We start from the raw sequence: 23,541 nt of genomic DNA on the forward strand, positions 1-23,541 counted from the left end.
TGGAGACCTGTTGATGCTTCCTAACACCCGTTGATGATCCATCCAACCTGGATCTACACTTCTTTACACTCCTACATCATCGCACGATCAAAATCTTTCATCTGAGCCCACCCCCTTCTCTCATATACTAATCCATGAGAACACATCACAAGAGGAGAGAGGAGAGAGAAATACTAAAATCTGATTTCTTCATTCAGTGCATTAATTTATGATCCATTTGTCACGATGGGGGGTGAGGAAATTCTTCTTTTTGCTACCCTGAGCATTGCTTGCATCATCATCGACTGAAAATGACCATTTTTTCTCTTTTTTTAAGTCACAAAAAAAAAAACAATGCGCCCCTCTCCCCCCCACCCCCATGTCTCATGTAAAAATGTATATTTTCAATTTTAAGCTTAAACAAGCTTAAGCTCTAACTTTAAAGAAACTGGTTCCAATCTTTTGTGTTCACACTTGGATGGATGGGTTTTTGGTCAAACTGAGGCCCGAATTGTCAGAGAGTGAACTAGAGAGAGAAAAAGAGGAGAGAGAAGAATGTAGAAGAGAGAGAAAGATTGCAGGAAGAGAGAGAAGAAGAGTGACGAGGAGAGAGAAATACTAGATTTGGAGAGAGAAAGACAAGAAAGAGAGAGAAGCCATGGAAGCTATGAGCAAGATGGGAGAGAAGGACAGTAATTGTATTAATGTGTCAAAAAGATATGAAAAATTACATGTCCTCTCCTTTTATAGCAATGTCAGTGTGACATGGCATAGTATCAATATTATTTTACACTAAGTCATTATTCCCAGCTTCTTACAATCCATCCCTTCCCAAAAGTTTTTGTCCTAAAAAACAAACATGAAAGACTAGAAAAGGATGGATAGAACAGAGTACTACTCTGTTTTTACAGCTTTGCAAATAGAAAAATGAATTAAGTATGACCAACCATATGGACTAAAGTCGAAGAACAAGAGTAGGCCTCATGTACATACATGATCTGGAATACTTCAAAAGTATATGGAACCATAAAATCTTCAACAGATAATCTCAAAATGAAGTAAATAGCTTGCTGTGTAAACATACCCTACTGGACCAAATCTACTATAACTTCTAGTAGAAGTGTCCAAATGAGGTGTGCCATATACTAAAACGGAGCTCTTGAAGAGTACTTTAAGGTATGCAAAAAGCTTAATTCTAAAAATTAGGAACGATAAAAATTGTTCTAAAATAGCATGATGTCCTGATCCTATCTACATCATCACTAGCTCCATAATCAATAGGCTTCAGCCACCAATGTATCCCTTAAGAATGGAAACTCATCCAATATAGAATCAAGCCTCCAAGAAGCTTCCTCAAGTGGTAAACTTCTCCATTTGATCAAATATTCCACGATAGAACGAGATCAAAGCTTCTTCTCATGCTGACCTATAACAGCCTCTGGGATGTACTGAACAAGACCTTCTTCATCAATAGGTGACAGCTCATCAACTATATCCATTGGATCACCATAAAAAGGCTTGAGATAACTAACATGGAAAACATTGTGAATCTTTGTGGAAGAGGGAAGCTCTAATCTGTATGCCAAGTCTCCAATTCGCTTAAGGATCTGGTAAGGGCCATAAAACCTATGTTCAAGCTTATTACTAGATCCATCTTTTAATGTAGAGTACCTGGACTTGGGCACCTTCAGTAAGACCAACTCTCCTTCTTGGAACTCTAAAGGCCGCCACTTCTCATCAGCATACATCTTCATTTGGTCTTGAGATTTCCTAAGATTCATCTTGCATTGCTGAAGAAGGGTTTGCATCCTTTCTAACTCTTCCTTTCCATGAGGATTGATCCTTTCATTAAAGATGACTATGGGTAAGGGCACCTTGTAACCATGCAAAGTCTCGAAGGGTGAAACTCCAATACTAGCATGGGTAGAATTGTTATAAGCAAACTCATCCAAGAGTAACCAAGAATCCCATGAAGTTTGGGCATCATAGCAGAAATGGCGAAGATAAGTCTCCAACCATTTATTGACTCTTTCTGTTTGTCCATCAGTTTGTGGATGATAGGCCGTAGATGGAGCCAATTTAGTGTCCATAGATGTAAATATCGCCTACCAAAAGTTACTCATTAACTTTGAGTCTCTATCATAACAATCACCTGCGGTAATCCATGTAGTCTAAAAATTTGCTCCATAAACAGACTGGCCACTTGAGAAGCAGTAAACTGAATCTTGGTTGGAATAAAATGGACTGCCTTAGTGAGTCTATCTACCATCATATATATACTATTCCATCCCTTCTTGGTAGTAGGCAAGCCAGTAATGAAATCCATAGTAATATGAGTCCATTTACCTATAAGAATAGGTAATGGCTGTAACAAACCTCCTGGCTTATGGGTCCTGTCCTTATTCTGCTGATAAGGCATACACTTCATGACAAAGTCCTTGACATCTTTCCACAGTCCTTTCCAATAGAAACTTTTGCTGATCCTGTTATAGGTCTTGAAAACTCCTAAATGTCCAGCTAAAGGTGAAGAATGTAATTCTTCCATAATTTTCCATGTAAAAGAAGAGGTAGAAGAAATAACAATCTTGCCTTTCAACCAAATAAGGCCATTTTTGAACTGATAATGCGAGTTTTCTTCCATAAGAACTTGCTGTAATTTTTGAAAAATATGGCTGAATTCTTCATTCAAAAGATAAGCCTCCTGTAATTCTTCAATCCAATCATTATGCAATTCAGTCATAGCTGAAACTTTGCAAGCCCACATACAAGAAAGAGAATCAGCCACTATATTGTCTTTGCCCCTCGTATGAGTGATGTCAAAATCATAATTCTATAGTGTAGCTACCCAACGGCGCTGCTTAGGAGTAAGATTGGACTAAGTAAGGAAATACGTAAGAACCCTGTGATCACTGTGTACTCTGAATCGGCTGCCATACAAGTAATGGTGCCACTTCTTAATTGCATGCAAGATAGCCAACATCTCGTGGTCATAAACATTCATGACCATTTCTTTATCTGTAAGCTGTCATACAAGTAATGGTGCCACTTCTTAATTGCATGCAAGATAGCCAACATCTCGTGGTCATAAACATTCATGGCCATTTCTTTATCTGTAAGCTTATGGCTTTCAAAGGCAATCACTCCATGCTCCTGTAACAAAATAGCACCAATGCCATGGCCACTAATATCACACTGTATAGTAAATTTTTTGGAGAAGTCTGGGCATACAAAGATATGAGCAGAGGTAAGGAGTCCCTTTAACTAGTTGAAGCTACTATTTGCAAGAGCATCCCAAAAGAAATCCTCCTTCTTCAACCTATCAGTCAAAGGAGCTGCAATGGCTGCATAATTCTTGATGAATCAGCGATAGAATGAAGATAAACCAAGGAATCCTCTAAAAGAAGTAGTAGTAGTAGGTGTTGGCCACTCTTTTATACATTGCACCTTCTTGGGATCAGCCTATATTCCTTTTTCACTGACAATATGTCCCAAGTATTCCACCTCAGTCTGCATGAAAGAATACTTCTTCTCCTTAGCAAAAAGCTTATGATGTCCCAATACATCAAAAACCCTCCTCATATGTGCCAAGTGATCCTGTAAAGTCTTACTGTAGATCAAAATGTCATCAAAGAACACTAAGACAAACTGAAAAAGGAAAGGTGGTAAAATCTTATTCATCATGCTCTGGAAGATAGCTGGAGCATTTGTAAGCCCAAATGGCATCACTAAGAAATGGTAGAGCCCTCGATCAGTCTTGAAAGCAGTCTTGACTTCATCACCCTCTCGCATGTGAATCGATGATACCCTAACCTCAAATCAATCTTCATAAAGAATCGAGCTCCCGTGAGCTCATCAAGCAAATCATCAATCCTGGGTATCGGATACTTGTTCTTCACTGTGATCTTATCAAGATCCCTGCAGTTAATGCACATTCTGAAAGATCCATCTTTCTTTTTGATTAACAGAACTAGAGATGTGTAAGGTGAAGAACTTGGTTCAATGAATCCCATCTCAAGAAGTTCCTTGATTTGCTTGGCTACTTCCTCTCGTTCACACTTTGATAATCTGTAAGGTGGCTTATTGATTGTCTTTGAGTTGGGCTCCAAATCAATGGGGTGATCTACTACTCTCTTGGGAGGCAATGAAGTAGGTACCTCAAACAAATCCCTATACTCCTTAAGAAGAGTTGTCAAGGCTGGATGGTTTGCTGAATTATTAGGCTGATCTTGCATCTCTTTATTCAAATTTAAAACAAATATTTGTGAGCGCCTCTTGTACTCCCTTTTGAGTTGTTGAATGGTAATAAGTTGAAAATCTGATCTACTAGAAATTCTCTGTAAATGGATGAGCTGTCCATTGAAGATAAACTCCATATACAACTGTGAGAAATCCATAGTGATCTTGCCTAATGTCATCAACCAATCACAATCGAGTACGATGTCTATAGGCCTCATTTCCAAAGTGATCAGGTTTACTTTTGCTTCAAAATTTTCAGCCAGCTGTAAAGAAACCTGTGGGCATATCTGTGTGCTGATTTCCTCTTCACCATTGGCCACTTTAACTCTAGTGGGCCATTGTAAATCTGTGGGAATACAATTCAGCTTGTCCATGATGGACTTATTCACAAAACTATGGGTACTTCCACTGTCTATTAGAATGAACACTGGCTTTCCATGAATTTTTCCCTTCATACGAAGTGTATTAGGGCTCTTAGATCATGTCCAAGCATCCATGGAAATAGAACAATTAGTGGCAGCAAGTGGCTCATGACAAGTCCCACCTAGATCAAAAGGAACACTTCCACCTGGATCAAAAGGAAAAGAGTCGGCTAGATCATAAAAATACTCTTGCCCAACTTCTTCCTCAAGATCTTCATTTTCAGCATTAAATGCAATTGCATTAGCTTCATCCATCTCATCTTCAAAATCCTCAAAGATTAACATACTCTGAAGCTTGGGTTTGACATTTTTGTATACACACTTTGAGAACACCATATTGGGGAATATGTAAATTTTCCATAAGTTTGAGACACGTGGTCAAATCTTTAGATTTGTCATAACTTGAATAGTATAACTCCAAATCAAGCACTCTATAGCTCAATAGATTCCATTTTTCAAGCGCTTTCCAATGATAGGTCATATCATATGGTTTTGAGAAACTTATGGGCATGTTATCCGGGTGCCACCTTTTTAGTATTCAAAAAATGGGAATTGGGAGATTCCCAAACTTACTAATATTGTGTTTGAGGCATGATCAAGTGTATACTTTTCCCCACACTTGGAACATAAGCCTTTCTCCTTTCTTTCTTTGTAAAGATTCATAGGAATAGACTTACGATTCACGTTGGCTGAAATGGATTTAGGCTTGATGTCCCCTTGTTTGAAGTCAACTCTAGGACTATTTGCTATCTTGAAATTACTTTGAGGTTTAGAAGCATTGAATGGTGGATAAATTGGTACTCGTAAGCTCCCATTTGGCACATGATTGCTACCATAAGTGTTACCAACTTTCCCCTGTTTAAAAATAGTCCTTGGCTATCCAAAACCAGGTTGAAATGAAGATTATCTTCTATTTTTCTTTCATAGCGCTCCGCAAGCTCAATAGCCTTAAAGATGGAAGTAGGGTTTTGTGCCATGACATCAGCTGATAAAGATGGCTCTAAACCATACATGTACTTGTGGAGCTTAGCCTCATCACTGATGCTTTCTACATACATGGTTAGGTTGAGAAATTGGTTAGTGTACGCTCTTACACTTAGGCCTCTTTGTTCCAAACCATACCATCTTCATGCCAATTTCTCTTTTTCAAGAGGGGAGACAAATACTTCAACCATAAGTGCCTTGAAAGCTTCCCAATTCTCTACAAGTATGTTTTCCTTTTTAATATACCTCCACGAAGTATGGGCAAATCCCTCCAAATGTAAAGAAGTGAAATGATTCTGCATGTCATCAGTTTTAGGGAATATGTCAAAGTAGGATTCCATCTTAAAGGTCCACTCCTCTAAATCAGATGGTGAAGATGACTGACCATTAAATTTGGCTAAAACAATCTTGTCCTTTAGCTCTCTTTCATGGAATGGTTGGTGTCCCAAAATAGAACGATCATGAGTATCATGCATTGAACCCCCAAATTGAGATGGAAATCTCCCAATAGGTGGCTAAGAACCACTATACAATCTTCCTGTTGGTAGAGGACCCTAGGAATTTGAGTATTTAGTCCAAAAGCTTGAGACTTAGCTCCATTCAAACTGCCCAAATAGTCATCATGCCTTTGTGAAGCCTCACCTAATTCATATTGGCTATTTGGGATGCCTCTTCTTCCAATAATCCCATGACCATGACCATTTTGGTTAGATGGCTGAAGTGGGACTGAAGGCTCATTGTTTGAATAAGCTTTCTCCTTAGCTTCTTTAGATCCCATTTGCATCTGCATCCATTGGGAGAATTGTGCCATAATTTGAGCATTAGATTCCACCAACTTGTCAATAGAAGCCTTTGTTTGAGATGTTGAATCTACTAACTTCTCAATGGAGGACTTCGTTTGATCAGTAGACAAAACCATTTGCTCCATTCTTGATAATAGGGCTTCATGACGTTCTCTATGTCTTTCTTCATGTACGCACAAGGTATTATTGAGTATGCTAACTTCCCCTTGTTTTTTAGGATCTTCAGGGATCTCTTGAGATGCATTATCCAACGTGGAATCTCTGATTTGCTGAGCATAATCATCCTGGACCTTATTTTTACCCTTATGTCATGCCATAATAGTGCAGTCCTGCAGTACCCCCGTCAGAAAAATGGCTATAACTTTTGTTAGGAAACTCCAATTTCAAAAATTTTTAGTTCAAATCGAAGCCAAGAATGCGCTCTTCAAGATGAGCTATAGCACGTTATAAAAAATTTAGGATAGAAAATTTTGCAACTCGATTTCTGAGTCTAAACTGTCCAGGCATGCACTCTGTTTTAACCTGTAAGTGCTCTATTTTGACCCTGTAAGGTAAGATAGTAACCCCAAATGGTTATAAAACCCTGTAGAAGGCTGAATAGGACCTGTGGGTACCCTGTAGTACCTGCTCCTGTACTTTAATAATGAAGGGTGTACCTGTAACAACCTGTAAATGCCCTGTAATGCCCAGTAAAATCACTATTTTACCCTATTTTGATCCTAAAGATACTTGAGCCTTTGGAAAGTCTTCATTCTTCAATTCTCCACTCGTTTATCTGTGTGAGGGATAAAACGGCAAAACAGGCTCCCTACATGGGCTCCAAATCACCGGGAGGTGGGAAAAGTTTCCATCGGGTCGGTTGGTTGCACCCCTTCGGGATCTTTGATAGTGAGGCAGGGTCACCTCTCTTTTGTCCCACTATCTCCCCTGACATCCACCTTTTTCCTCTGTGGGTATATCAACATGGCAGTAGCTTGCTAATCTAATCAATCAGCATGAAATGCATTTCTGAAATATTGATTTAGCCCCTTTTATGAGATGTAATTGTATAGAATTTTGCAAAACTGGATAGGATAAGGGACTTACCAATGCAATTCAGTGACTCACTGATTGCTAGTACTTACCCTCAATATTTCAGCTTGGGTAAAAGAATTCAACCAATCAATGGATTAGAGTGAGCAAATTCATCAATCAATTGGATTCAAGTGTTATGCTGGAAATTTCAAATTGAAGCCTCTAATTCACTGATTAGAACTAATATGCATAGAGAAAAAATTGCATTACATGAATGGATTGATTCAAGCAAGGGTTGGTTGAAATTTGATGGATATTATTCAATTCTTTAATCTCTTAATCAAATGGATTAAGCTTAGCAAATGGATTAATGAGAGAGATTAAGAATTGAAGAAAAGTACCTTTGACATGGCTGATGATGACTTGATCAATCTTCATATGATTGATAAAGCCTCTGGTGGTCCAATGTTGCCAAAATAATCTTCAAGACTTGTGTATTCAATGCTTAAAAACAATCTTGAAGCTTTAGATGCTTGAGATTGAAGCATTAAACCTGTTTCCCCCAAATTTTGGCTCCATGGAAGCTCTTGAGCTTCAATCTTTGACCATTCATGCTTAATCCTTGCAATTTGTTGAAGAATCCTTACTGAAATGATCCCACGGGATGAAAAGATGAAGAATATTCAAGAAATTGTTGAGAAATGAAAGCTTGGGTTGAAGCTTTCATGGTTGCCCATGGACTATTCATGTAGGGTTTCAAGAGAGTGAAAGGATGAAGAATATAGCCTCATTTGAGAGTTTACACATTAGAGAGTTGAAGTAGACCATGCCAAAGATCATTGAGAAGTATTAGTGCTGAATATTTGTTGAAGATTGATGAAGAATAGGGCTGCTGTCTTGCACACGTGGCTATCCATATAATCATGAAATTGGTGCTCTACTTGTTCCATTTGATGCCTAGAAGGCCATTATGTATGCCATTGTTAAAGAGAAGCAAGAATCAGTGAAGGAAGAGAAGATCTCTGCTGAAAAGTCCATGGAAGCTTGGCCAAAGCTACCGCAACCAATATTGTCCACCCTGGGCAAACTTCCTACGGAAAGTCGTTATCGAAGGGTTTTGAAAGCCATGTCGCGACCACAGAAGTCCTTGTTTAATTTCAGGATAGAAGATCAATCAAGCAAGAACAGGCTATTCAGGATAGTATGTCCATTCAGTTCACATTTGACAGGGACAGAATTTGCAGTCCTTATAACTCTTTGCTTCCATAATGCCTTTTCTATAAACCAGGTCCTTTATCATTAAGCTTTCCCTGTTTCTTTGTAGATTATACAACATTTGACCCTAGCCATGAATCTGTTGGGGGTAAAGGCGCCTCCGCCGTGCCGCCCCGTGTATTACTACACTGACAGTACCCGCCACTGCACACTGCAGGTGGCGGGCGCCCGTCACCTCACTTTATTCTTTATTATTTTAGTGACAGTTTGAATAAAGGAAGGCCCGGTCACACATTGTGACTGTTGGAGTTCCCATTTCTTGTCTCTCTCTTTCTTGCTCTTGCTCTCCCGCCATAGCTCGCGTGCAAGCTTCGATCCTTCTCACCTTTCAACTGGTATCAGAGCTTGGCATTCTCTTGCTTGAGCTCGACTCGGTGCTTCCCGACCTTCGCATCGACTCGCTTCACGCATTGGGTCTCCATCCCGGCAGCCATAGCCGACCTCTTGAGCTCCCGACTCTCCCCGGCTTCCCGAGCTCCATCCTGGCCTTCTTGAGCTTCATCAGGGCCTTGCCCTTGAGGTATTGCTTCAGCATTTGCAGGCATTTGAGTGTATTCTCAGATTGAAACAGGGCAGGAACAAAGGGCAGCCACTCTTCTTGAGCTCCATAGCTCATATCTTCCCTCCCCTTTGCATTGGGCCTTCATGGCTTGGTATGTGCCTACCTTGGGCCATCATTGAGCCCCCCATTACCCCCTTTTCAGTCCATGTGGAGTAGCAGCAAGTTCAGCACCAATAGGGTAGATTGCATCATTTTTTTCCAGGCTGTGAGCACTCATCTACTTCAGCTCCATACTTGGCCATTGCTTCTTGCTCTCTACCTTGATCAAGAGGGCTATAGACTTCATGTTTGATGTCATTCAAGCTTTGGGCATTGGTCTTGATCATTCGGGGCTGATTTCTTCAGATTTGGGACTGTTATAAAATGTCATAACAGGCTGAAAACAGGGCAGCACCATTGGCATTAGCATTTGTTGCTTATACTCCATTCCGGTTGTGCTATTTGATGCCCGTATGCGGTCTACATGATGCCTAGTGCCTTGGGAATGTATGCACATGATTATGCCATGATTTTGGCTTGAAATATTGGCTGATTTGGGACTGTTATTTACTGTTATACAGTGCTGGAAACAGGGCAGCCACACTTGGCATTGGCATTTGATGCTTATACTCTACTCCGGTTACCTTGTTTGATGCCCGTATGCGGTCTACTTCCTACCCGGATGTACTGGGGATGTATGCATTTGGTTTGACCATGATTTTGGCTTGAATTTGGGGCTGAAATCTACTGTTTAGAACAGTAAATACATGCTGGAATAACAGTGGGCTGAAGGTACTTTACATGCTTTGGCACTTACCTACCGATACCGGATGTATGCTTTGAGCTTTGGCATGATATCTCTGACATTTGGGGACGACTTGGAGCATATGTATGAGATTATGGGATGCTTTTGAGCTTCGCATTAGCTCCGTCTTCACTGGCATTTGGACCGACTCGGCATGCTCGTGGACCGCCTATGCCTCATGTCTCTGCTTGACAGTTAGGCTTTTGCATTACATGCTTTGGTTCGTGACATATGCTATTTGGTTCGTGTATGCCATACCGACATTTGGAGCTTGGATTTGGATGTATTTGAGCATTCCCGGCTTACTTGATCACTGATCTTGGTTGCTATTTGGATGTCATTGAGTTGACCGAGAGCTTATTTGGGCTTATGTATTGCTTCATGGTTAATACGACCGGTGCTTCATGTATGTCATGCTCTCTTGGATGCGCTTGATGCATTGGCAGGGTCACTTATCACTGGTGCTTTCTCTTGGGTTGTTTGAGCTTCTGAGCTCGCTTTGTACGCCTTTTGTGCCAGTGGGAGCATTTTACATGCTTCATTGACCTTTGACAGTTGCATGCTATTGGAGCACTTACATGTATTTGGAGCAGTTTATGTCTTGAGCAGCTACATACACATTGAGACTTTGGGATCATACTCCGATCTTTATGGATATGCATTGATGTACTCTTGGTTCACAGGATGCTTATGAGCTGAGTCTCATATTTGGATCTTTCTCTTTGAGCAGACACCTATTTGTGTCAGGTTTTGGCAGTTACAGGAACACTTTGTCTAGAGTGTCTGGGAGTGTGCCTTTCACTGGCAGATGTTATTTTGATATGCTTCAGTGTTGAGCTCATGTTCTTTTCACTGTCATTGGCCTTGCTTATGTCCATTTCATGCCGGCTTTGGACCTAGCATTGTTTGCTTGACATTGGATCCTATTTTGGGACAGTTTGCTCTCTAGACTGCATACCTGCAATTTATTACAGCAAGCAGTTATTGGTGGACTGAGGTGTACTTTTCACGCTGAAATATCCTGATTTGGTGTACCGCACCTAGTACTAAGTGGGCAGCCACTTTTGGCACACTTTGCTCGCCCTTTGGACCCCGTTTTGGTCATTTTTGGGCAGTTTCTGCAGTAAAACAGCAAGCAGTTTTGGACTGTTTGGGCATTTCCAGCCTGCATAATGGCGTCATCTTCGCATGATAGTGCCATCTTTAACATTACAAAGTTGGATGGTACCAACTACTCTTACTGGAAGAGTCAAATATGGCAGGTTTTGGTGCAGAAATCTCAGATTAAGCCACTTCGGTTGAGTGGGGAGCAGCCTGAAACTATGGACAATGACGACTGGCTTGAACTTGATGAGCTATGCAAGTCCACGATTGTATTGTCTCTCACTGAACAGGTACATTATAATGTATTTGAGGAAGCACAGAGTGCATGGGATCTATGGAATAAGATCAAGAATCTTTATGATAAGAAAAGTCCGGCGAGTCAGATGTACTGGTTGAAGCAGCTTATGGATCTGCGCATGAAGGATAATGCGACTATGTCTGCTCACTTGAGCCAGTTCCATGCTATACTGAAGAACCTGACTTCGCAGGATATCACCTTTGGAGAGGAAGTAACTCCTCTTTTCTTGCTTGGAACTCTGAATGAGTCATGGGATGTATTCCGCACTGCTCTTTATGCCTCTAGTGCTACTCTAAAATTGGCAGATATTGAGAGTGCTCTTCTTCAGGAAGAGGTGAATCGCAAAAACTTGGATGCCTCTCGTGGTAGTCATGCTTTGACAGTTAGAGGCAGGAATGACAGGTATGACCGTGGTAATGGCCGAGGCCGTGACTCGCAGAAGGGTCGGTCTAAATCTCGTGGTGGCAAGTCGCGTAGTAAGTCGCGTGGACGCAATGCAAATGTCACTTGTCATCATTGTGGGAAAAAGGGCCATATTAGACCACAGTGTCATGAGTTGCGCAATGAGAAGCGCAAGGATAAGGGCAAAGAGAAAGTGCAGGAGAAGTCCTCTGATCGCAGCATAGTACCTGCGAAGTCCAGCGTCAAGATTGAAGAAATTAATGTCATGCAGACCAAGGATTCCGATGGTAGTGATGAGTTCATACTTGCAGCTAGTTCTTCTTATGCTTCACACTTGACTGAGACACCTAGTATGTATGCACAGTGCTGGTTATTGGATTCAGGTGCGTCCTTCCATGTGACGCCTTACCGTGAGTGGTTTCACTCTTACCGTACTGTATCTGGATCAGTCAGACTTGGAGATGACAGGTCTCTTGATATTGTGGGCTGTGGAGATATTCAGTTGCAATTTTCCACTGGCAGTTCCTTTTTGCTCAGGGATGTACGTCATCTACCTGCGCTTACGCGTAGTCTTATGTCTGCAGGACAGTTGGATGATGCAGGATTTCATGTCTGTTTTGGGGATTCTGCCTGGAAGATTACCAAAGGCAGACTTGTGCTTGCTAGAGGCGCCAAGGCTGGCAGCCTCTATCCTCTTGTTGTATCTGGGTCTTCTGTAGACCATGTTTTGGCAGTGGGCTCTATCCCACATGTATCACTTTGGCATGCCCGTTTGGGGCATATGTCTTTGAAAGGAATGAAAATGTTATCTGGTTTGCAGTATCTTCCGCCTTTGGATTATGCATGTTTTGACTCGTGTGATCATTGTCTTTATGGTAAGCAGAATAGGTCTACGCATAAGAAATCGGGTAGGCCACGCATGAGTGAGCCCTTGGCATTGGTGCATTCCGATGTTTGTGGGCCTATGCCTTGCATGTCTATGGGTGGCGCGAAGTACTTCGTTACCTTCATTGATGATTTTTCTAGGAAAGTGTGGGCTTATCCCATAAAGCAGAAGTCCGATGTCTTGGCAGTTTTTCAGAGATGGCTTGCTCTTGTTGAGAACCAGACTAGGTATAGGCTGAAATGCCTTAGGACAGATAATGGGGGAGAATATGTCTTGCATGCTTTTGAGCAGTTTTGTGATGACAGGGGTATTAAGCGTCAGTTGACCGCCCCTTACACCCCACCCCAGAATGGTTTGGCTGAGCGCATGAACAGGACTATTCAGGAGCGTGTGCGCTCTATGCTTAGCCATGCAGGCCTACCCCCGAGTTTTTGGGCTGAGGCAGTTAGTACGTCAGTGCATGTCATAAACCGATCGCCTTCCAGTGGATTGGATTTCCAGGTTGCAGAGGAAGTTTGGGCTGGTAAGCCACCCTCTTATGCGCATCTCCGTGTCTTTGGATGTGAGGCATTCTGCCATGTGCCCAAGGACAAGAGGAGTAAATTGGATCCAAAGAGCATTAAATGCATATTCCTTGGCTATGGTGAGTCAGGAGAGATGGGCTATCGCCTATGGGATCCGCAGGCGCGGAAAATAGTACGCAGCCATGATGTCGTCTTCCATGAAGACAAGATGCACAGGCAGCCTGAGAAGGTGGTTGAGATCCGCAGAGTGATCTTTCAGGAGGAGCCTAAAGCTCCAGCACAGCCAGTAGTACAGCCTGCAGCAGTTCCTCCACAGGGCCAGGATGTTGGACAGATAGTTAGACAGGCAGCAGAGCCTGCGGTGAGACGGTCTGCTAGAGATAGACGTCCACCTGACAGATTTCAGCCCTCTATGCATTATGTTTTGGTTACAGATGCAGGAGAGCCTTTCACTTATGATGAGGCTATGCGCAGGGGTGACAGTCACTCCTGGGAGAGGGCTATGCAGTCTGAGATAGACTCCCTGCATAAGAATGAGACTTGGGATTTGGTTGCCTTGCCTAAGGGCAAGAAGGCTTTGCCATGCAAGTGGGTGTACAAGCTGAAAAGTACCCCTGGACACCCCAAGCCGGCATACAAGGCTAGATTGGTAGCAAAGGGTTTTAAGCAGGAACATGGTGTGGACTTTGATGAGGTCTTCTCTCCTGTGGTTAAGATGACCACCCTGCGCTTAGTCTTGGCTTTGGTTGCACAGCTTGACTTAGATCTATATCAGATGGATGTCAAGACGGCTTTTCTACATGGGGACTTGCATGATGAGATCTATATGGATCAGCCTAAGGGCTTTGCAGAACCTGGCAGGGAGCACCTAGTGTGCAAGTTGAAGAAGAGCTTGTATGGCTTGAAGCAGGCACCTAGGGAATGGTATCATAAGTTTGATGCCTTTATGCAGTCACAGGGCTACAGCAGGAGTGCTATGGATCCGTGTCTTTACATGAAGAAAGCCCGTGATGGCAGTTTGCTTATCTTGGTACTCTATGTTGATGATATGCTGATAGTAGGGAAAGCTCATGATGAGCTAGATGCTCTTAAATCTCAGCTGAAGAAGAGCTTTGAGATGAAGGATTTGGGACAGGCCTCACATATACTTGGGATTCGCATTAAGCGCGATAGGCATCAGGGACTTTTGTATCTCTCACAGCGGGAGTACATTCATAAAGTCCTTGAGCGCTTCCGCATGCAGGACGTAAAGCCTATTGGCTGTCCATTACCTTCTTATGTGAAGGTATCACAGGCCGATTGTCCGCAGACAGATGAGCAGAGGGCCGAGATGGCCAAGATCCCTTATGCATCAGCCGTGGGCAGTTTGATGTATGCCATGATAGCCACTCGTCCAGATATTGCACATGCAGTTGGTGTTGTGGCACGCTATATGGCTACACCTGGCAGCAGACATTGGGATGCCGTGAAGGGTATCATGAGGTACCTGAAGGGCACAGCAGATATGTGTATTTGCTATGGCAGCCAGGATACAGGGGTCGTGGGGTACACTGACTCCGATTATGCAGGACATGCAGATAGTAGGAAGTCCACTTCTGGCTATGTATTCACCTATGCTGTAGGGGCTATCTCTTGGATGTCCAGGGTTCAAAAGTGTACGGCTTTGTCTACCACTGAGGCCGAGTATGTTGCAGCCACTGAGGCTTGCAAGGAGGCCATATGGTTAGGCCGTCTAGTTGCTGACCTTGGGATTGATGCTACACCTACACTGCATTCGGATTCTATGAGTGCCATTCAGTTGGCTAAGAATCCGGTCTTCCATGCGAAGACGAAACACATTGAGGTGAGGTATCACTTCATACGTGGTGTCGTGGAGGACAGGTCTGTTGACCTTGTCAAGATCTCCACTGACGAGAATCCTGCAGATTTGCTCACGAAGAGCCTCACTAGTGAGCGCTTTGCCTTCCTTAGGAGGTTGATGGGCGTTGGATGAGATGTCACCTTTCCTCATCCCTTGTACCTATGTACATTTGTACTGTCTTTTCTTTTTCTTTTCTCTCTCACTAGGGCAGATTCGCCTTTAAGTGGGAGGTTGTTGGGGGTAAAGGCGCCTCCGCCGTGCCGCCCCGTGTATTACTACACTGACAGTACCCGCCACTGCACACTGCAGGTGGCGGGCGCCCGTCACCTCACTTTATTCTTTATTATTTTAGTGACAGTTTGAATAAAGGAAGGCCCGGTCACACATTGTGACTGTTGGAGTTCCCATTTCTTGTCTCTCTCTTTCTTGCTCTTGCTCTCCCGCCATAGCTCGCGTGCAAGCTTCGATCCTTCTCACCTTTCAGAATCTTTAATATCAACATGTTTCTGTAACAGCAACAGCTCAGTAGTCTTTTGTTTGTAGTAAAGAAAAAAAAGTTTTCCATATGCATCATCAGTTTCATACATAACATAATCTGAATGACCTTTGCTTAGAAGTTATCCTTCATATAGAAAACAGTGGGGAGAACAGGGGAGGTAACAGTGGATGAATGTTTGGTATCGAGAAAGGCAAAAGAAGCTGATGACATTCTCTGATCTGTAAGGGATACTAGTAAATATCGAGCACAGGGCACATCTCTGCTGAAGACACTTCACTTATATCTGCCAAGAGGGAATTGCAAAAAGTACTGGTATGTTTAAGCATAGGAGATTCTTCAGAAGGGAATCAATAGGCTTTCCACAGGTCATTCCAATTATATCACATAGATTTTCTTCTATTCATCAGTTTTCCACAGGACAGGCATTGCTAGTAGCAGTGACTGACTGTTCTTTCTCGAACTCCAAGCAGTTGAAATGGTTGAATTCTCTTCTTGGTAACACAGATATGCCTCGACAAGGATTCCAAGGGTTCATCATAGCGTGTTGAATAGCAATCTCACCGGTGAAGAAGCTTTTCATAGAACAACAAAGTCATGGCAGGCGATGGAAATCAAGAGGCAATCCTGTGTTGATGGATGATGATGAAAGCCACAGGAACAGAGAGAAGAAAAGGCAAGCTGCTATGCAAGAACAATTGTATAATAAGGCTACAAACGCGACGGAAAGAAAACAACTTCTGGGCCCTCGACTTGCAGGCTATGGAGATGAGAGCTCCTCGAGCAGCTGCTCCAGAACACGTCGCTTTGGTTTTCCACGCTGAAAAAATTCCAGACGGGTCTGTTTAATTCAGAGCTGGTACTCCTGTGTATGGATCGAATCCTACAATCAATGTAGAGATGCCAAATGGTCTTACTTCTCCACTTTATGTGTACTTTTGCTGTAGATCAGCAATATAACAAGTGATGTATTCAACAGTTACAGGATCCTCAACAGTAAGTCTATGACTCTGACATTCAACCCGTGCCCTATTCACCAAGACTCAAGCCTCTGCTGTAAGGCCAGCAAATGCCAGAGCGATGTGCTCATCAAGTTCTCAAAAATTTTCGAACAGTCTTCTAATAAAGCTCATATTGCCCACTTCATAGTAAATTCCCGGATAGAGTTTGAATTCCGTCCAGTCGCCAGACTTCTCTTCATAGTTGAACATGACCAAAGCTCGCTTGTCCTCAACACGGTACATTTGGTTTTCTTTTCTGATACGAATAGCATTCATGCGCTGACGCCTGCTTCCAATCATCACATATCCCAGACTCTCAAACTTCTGAATTTCCTCAGCTGAAAGGCTAATTTCTCCTCTTCTAGGAATACGTTTCCCTTCATAGGATTTATGCGATTGTCATAATCATATTGCCTCCTTTGTTCCTTGTCTGCGAGAAGCTCATAAGCTGCCTGAATCCTGATAAAGCGTGATTCCGCAGTTTCTCCTTCTCTAAGCTCTATGCTGCCATCATAGACATTTGGATGGCATTGTTTGGCCATCCGATGGTATGCAGCCTTAATTCCATCTTCATCTAAGTTCCATTCCACTCGGTTTTCCGATTTCTGACATGCCCTCTCTCTCCTCTGTTCCTCCTCAGTTTTCCCGATTCCCCTTTCCAATTGACGACTTCCTCCTTCTTCCCGCGATCACAATGTCCTCCAAAATAGTGTTCTTTTCCCCTTTTCTTTGCACATTGAACTCGGCACTCTTCTGTAGCCACATCACAATAATCTGATCCTGCGAAGAATGTCTTAATACTTGACCTTGAAGATAAGCATCATGAATTGAGGTACTGAAAACCTCGTTGGGCCAATGAAAAGCAGAATTCTCCCGATCAAGGAAGCCCCCAAATTAGCTTTTCTCCTGTTCTCAGAAAAGCAGCCCTACCAAAATAGCAGTTGATGCCATTGAGCCCGCCTCTCTGCGCTGACTATTTTCAGCTTTCAAATATTCTGAGTCCGATTGCTGATTTATTTCAGGAATAAACTTAGGATGTTTAATTAGATTTTCAAATAGATTCTTTTACACATAATCTGCAGCATGAGAACCTCTATAACCATCAAATATATCAAAACAAGCCAACAATGTGCCCATCAACTTGAGTAAATCGGGCCTCATAGAAATCCTCCATAAAGGCTCTTCTCCATGAATTTGTAACATCTCAAGTGCATTCTTGCACTTGAATCCGTCGCTCTTGGCTGGCCAGTTTACATGTTAGCATTTCTCTCGACCAAGTCGGCGAGCAAGTTCTTCTGCAACCACTTGCCCCTCTTCATCTTCTCAAAGAAGTCATGAGATTCCCACATATACTCATACTTATCACCCTGATTCTCCATTGAGCATAATGCGAAACTCCTGTGAACTGTTGATCAAAACCTCCTCGTCTAAATTGACTGACCACTTGGCAAGGCATGCCAATTAGAGCATTATTGATAAGTTCCTCTTGCTCCAAACCCTTCTTCACTTTATTACCCACGCAGAACAAAAGTACAAACACAACAACTAAATATGTACAAAGTATCAAATCACACGCACAACTTTTGGGTGGTTTTCACACCTCGAATGCACAGCAATACAAATCGAGAGTACCATTCTTCTTTGGAACTGTAAACCACCTGTTTGAGTATGGTGCAGATGAAGGCTCAAGGATTCCCATCCTGATTTTCTCATTCAATAAATCAATCAGCTTTGGCAAGTGTGCTTTAGGCACTGGAATAGGTCGGAGATTCCATGGGATATGAGGAATAGTAAAAATGACCATAGGAGCAACAATATCAGGATTCACACATCCAATCTCATGTGGGAAAAAAGCAAATCCCCTTCCATGTCGCTCAAGCATATCCTGAAAGCATTGCTTCTCTATGGGTAGCAAGAAATCACCATTTCCAATTTTCAATTCAGCAAGAGTCTCTGCTGAAAATTTATGACCAATATGCTCCGGATTCCTCAAAATTTGCTATTTAGCAGCCCTCTCTATTTGCTGATCACTGGCAGGTGGAAGCGGTACAGCAACCGGCTTCACCTTCTTATCCACAGTTTTGTATTTCGTGTCAACCCTGGCTTCATTATGCTCTTCTGTATTACATAAATCTTGCTGTAAATCAGCAATTCTGCACACCAATGGCTGAATATCCTCAGGCCTCTGCTCTATGGACTGCATAGAAACAGCCCCAAACTCTGAATGCTGAAATATTTCAGCAGTAAACTTTGTTGGCTGAAAATTTTCAGCCCTCTGTATCTCTGAAAGCTGATCATAACCAGCTGGAAACTCTGTTTGCTGAATTTCATCAGCACTCAACACTCTTTGCTGAGTTACCTCAGCCTCTGACTCAATCTGTGACATAAAATCTGCAATTTCATAAAACATGTCCAGGGACTGCACTAATACATTACTGTGACAATTCTGCATATCAGTTTTCAGCATATCTCCCATCTCTGTCATCGTATCTGCACAAATCACACTGTCATACATCCCATCTATGTGCTCATCATCATCCAAAATTCCTGCATTTTTCAAAATTTTCTCCTTCCTGCATATATACTGCCTGGCAGCTCTAGGCAACCCAGAAGTCTTCTGATAACTCATTGAACTGTTTGCTGAAATCCCAACAAAACCGGAGGAGAAAACACCGCTGTGAGGAGGCGAGAACTCCAATCTCCTCTCCTCTGTACCACCGTCGTCTCGCGAAACGGCGGTACCTAATGAAAACCCGAATCCCTCACAGTGGGCAAAGGTGCATCTCTGAGAGTATCCCTGTTTCTAACATGGTTCACACATACAGTCATAAACTGAACTGCGCTCATACCATCTTTACTGCGAATCCGTGCATAAGCAAATCCATCATCCATGACCTTTGTTTCCATGAGCATCTCTGTGATGAATGGCTGACCAAGAATTATAGGATAAGAGCATGAATCCTGCACAAAGAAATGAAAATCCTCCTCTACATCACCAATAGAAACCCTGACACTAGGACAGGCAGCATATAAATCACCTGCAGTGTTATTGGCAGCTCTCATACGCCACCCATGCTCTACATCCATAGGCCATCTGTTACTCTCATAAACTCCACGAACTATGAGATTAATCTCTGAACCATGATCCACCAATGCAACATAAGGCACCTGTTTCTCTCCAATCTTTACCATCGTCTCTGTAGTTGCCCTAGCCCAATGGCTCCGCGAAAAGTGACTACGCGGTATCATGACAGGCTCATCAATTTCAGCATAATGCATAGGCTGAACCCTCTTCTCTACCTGCGGAAAAACAGAAGCATTATCAACCATAACCTCATCCTCATCCTCATCCAACTCCCCAATCAAAACTCTCTGTGTGTCAGTGGTAGACAATGCATGCATTTTCCTCTTCAGGACCTCCTGAAACTGATCCTGAAACTCTCTTTTCGAGATGCCCAAAATCTCAGAAATAGTGAAAGTCACCTCACTGCCAAGTATCTTATCATTAAAGATTTTCTTCATGTCTGTAGATGTCTCAATATCGGACATCAATCTGAACCCTGGCTGCTTTCTCTCTCTAGGCTCTTGCCTCTTTTCTCTCTTTTGAGCATCTTCCATCTGTCGATCTGACCCTGGTCTTGAAGATGGTCCTGCAGTAGGTGGAGTAACAAACTCACCCCCTCTAGTCTTTCTAGCTGCACTTGGATTTTCTTCATCCCTCTTACGCTTCTCCTCAACAAGTACATCAGCACCATGAGACTTAGCCAAATAAGCATAAATAGAGTACCTGTCAACAGGCGAGTCCCAACTTGTCTCTGATCTGATGCTAGAGCCTGCACTAGTCAAAACAGTTTGCTGAATTTTCCCCTTGTTTGCAGTCTCCATAGCATAAGTCCATAGCGCTGACTGAGTCTCTGAACCCTTCTCAATCTGGACTCCATATGCAGAAGCATCACCTCTAGCTGTCACATAAGAAGTACGCGCAGCCATGTCCTCCACTAACTTCTTCATTCCACCTTTACCAAAGTTGGTAGCAAGTGGAGCTCCTGTCTCAGTCAACCAAATCTTACCATCTTGTCCCCAATATACCACATTCTTCCTCCTTGCATCCTGAAAAGAGTCACAATCCCTGCAATGCTGATGGTCCGTACTATCACACCAAATACATCTCTGATCTCTCCTAGGTGCACTAGGAGCACTCCTAGGTGCAGTAGGAACACTAGAAGAAGTAGTAGGCGCAGTCGAAGCAAACTGCTCCTTCAACTTTCCCACCAACTCCGCTTTGACTGACTCCAGTGTCAAATCTGTTATGCCTTTGATTATGTCATCAAGAGAGGTAGGCACCGATGGAGCGGATGGTTTTGGAGCAGAAGTTGTAGGCATCGGTCGTGGAACAGGAGGAATAGGTGGAGTGGAAACAGTAGGCACTGGCATAGGCCAAGAAACTGGCTGAGGAGGAGAAGAAATAACAGGGATAGAAGCAGGCATAGGAGCTGATGATTGTGTAGGTGTCATGGAACCATTCTGTAGGCGAGTCTTCCATATCCTCCTCTTGGTCAAAGTCGAGACTGCATCCTGAGCATCCTGCCAATCCGTTTTAAGACCCATAGGCTTCGTGCGATCCTCAAGAAGCTCACCCAATTCTTATTGAAGAGCAGGATCTCCAGCTTGCAAGAAAAGCTCATCTTTTTCAACATCCAATCCTCTTTGTTCAATGGCATCAAGCTGACTAGACCTCTCCTCAAATTCTCGAATCAACTCCGAAGCAGCTAGACCTTTGTTTGGCATGTAGACCCACTCTCGGAATGACCGCCGAGTCGCCATACCAAAGACCTCAAGGAAGTATTCTTCTTTCAAGTCCTTCTTAAAATCTTGCCAATGTGTATTTTGAATAAAAAGATCAGTCACTTTTGCCCTCAAAGCAGGTGTGACAAGACGAAGGAAGTACTTACTCATAAGTCCAGCTGGAACTCAAAAAACCCCATCTTGATCTCATATGTCTTCAAATATGCTGAAACATTATGGCCGTCAAATAGCTTCTTCTCACTCTCAACTGCTTCAATAGCCTTAGTCGCGCTGTTTGCATTCTCCTGCTCCGAATAGAGTTGCCTTTGCTGAGACAACTGCTGTTGATGCAATTGTTGCTGCTACTGCATATACAATTGTATTTGCTGATTTTGGAGCTGCATATACATGGACATATTCTGCAAAATCTGCTTTAGATCCTCCGTTGAAGTACTTGACGCAGCAGTCATTGATGGAGCTGAAATAGACGCAGCTGGAGTTGTAGAAGAAGCTGAAATAGAGGCTGAAGAATCTCCCAACCTGAAATTTCTGCGAGCTTTCACGTCGGGTTCACCAAAGATATCGAAGGGTTTTGAAAGCCAAGTCGCGACCACAAAAGTCCTTGTTTAATTTCAGGATAGAAGATCAATCAAGCAAGAACAGGCTATTCAGGATAGTATGTCCATTCAGTTCACATTTGACAGGGACAGAATTTGCAGTCCTTATAACTCTTTGCTTCCATAATGCCTTTTCTGTAAACCAGGTCCCTTATCATTAAGCTTTCCCTGTTTCTTTGTAGATTATACAACATTTGACCCTAGCCATGAATCTTTAATATCAACATGTTTCTGTAACAGCAACAGCTCAGTAGTCTTTTGTTTGTAGTAAAGAAAAAAAAGTTTTCCATATGCATCATCAGTTTCATACATAACATAATCTGAATGACCTTTGCTTAGAAGTTATCCTTCATATAGAAAACAGTGGGGAGAACAGGGGAGGTAACAGTGGATGAATGTTTGGTATCGAGAAAGGCAAAAGAAGCTGATGACATTCTCTGATCTGTAAGGGATACTAGTAAATATCGAGCACAGGGCACATCTCTGCTGAAGACACTTCACTTATATCTGCCAAGAGGGAATTGCAAAAAGTACTGGTATGTTTAAGCATAGGAGATTCTTCAGAAGGGAATCAATAGGCTTTCCACAGGTCATTCCAATTATATCACATAGATTTTCTTCTATTCATCAGTTTTCCACAGGACAGGCATTGCTAGTAGCAGTGACTGACTGTTCTTTCTCGAACTCCAAGCAGTTGAAATGGTTGAATTCTCTTCTTGGTAACACAGATATGCCTCGACAAGGATTCCAAGGATTCATCATAGCGTGTTGAATAGCAATCTCACCGGTGAAGAAGCTTTTCATAGAACAACAAAGTCATGGCAGGCGATGGAAATCAAGAGGCAATCCTGTGTTGATGGATGATGATGAAAGCCACAGGAACAGAGAGAAGAAAAGGCAAGCTGCTATGCAAGAACAATTGTATAATAAGGCTACAAACGCGACGGAAAGAAAACAACTTCTGGGCCCTCGACTTGCAGGCTATGGAGATGAGAGCTCCTCGAGCAGCTGCTCCAGAACACGTCGCTTTGGTTTTCCACGCTGAAAAAATTCCAGACGGGTCTGTTTAATTCAGAGCTGGTACTCCTGTGTATGGATCGAATCCTACAATCAATGTAGAGATGCCAAATGGTCTTACTTCTCCACTTTATGTGTACTTTTGCTGTAGATCAGCAATATAACAAGTGATGTATTCAATAGTTATAGGATCCTCAACAGTAAGTCTATGACTCTGACATTCAACCCGTGCCCTATTCACCAAGACTCAAGCCTCTGCTGTAAGGCCAGCAAATGCCAGAGCGATGTGCTCATCAAGTTCTCAAAAATTTTCGAACAGTCTTCTAATAAAGCTCATATTGCCCACTTCACAGTAAATTCCCGGATAGAGTTTGAATTCCGTCCAGTCGCCAGACTTCTCTTCATAGTTGAACATGACCAAAGCTCGCTTGTCCTCAACACGGTACATTTGGTTTTCTTTTCTGATACGAATAGCATTCATGCGCTGACGC

The sequence above is a fragment of the Lygodium microphyllum genome, chromosome 2, assembly GCF_053477565.2.
Source record: "Lygodium microphyllum isolate KBCC chromosome 2, Lygodium_microphyllum_v1.1.10, whole genome shotgun sequence".
Classification (NCBI taxonomy): Eukaryota; Viridiplantae; Streptophyta; class Polypodiopsida; order Schizaeales; family Lygodiaceae; genus Lygodium; species Lygodium microphyllum.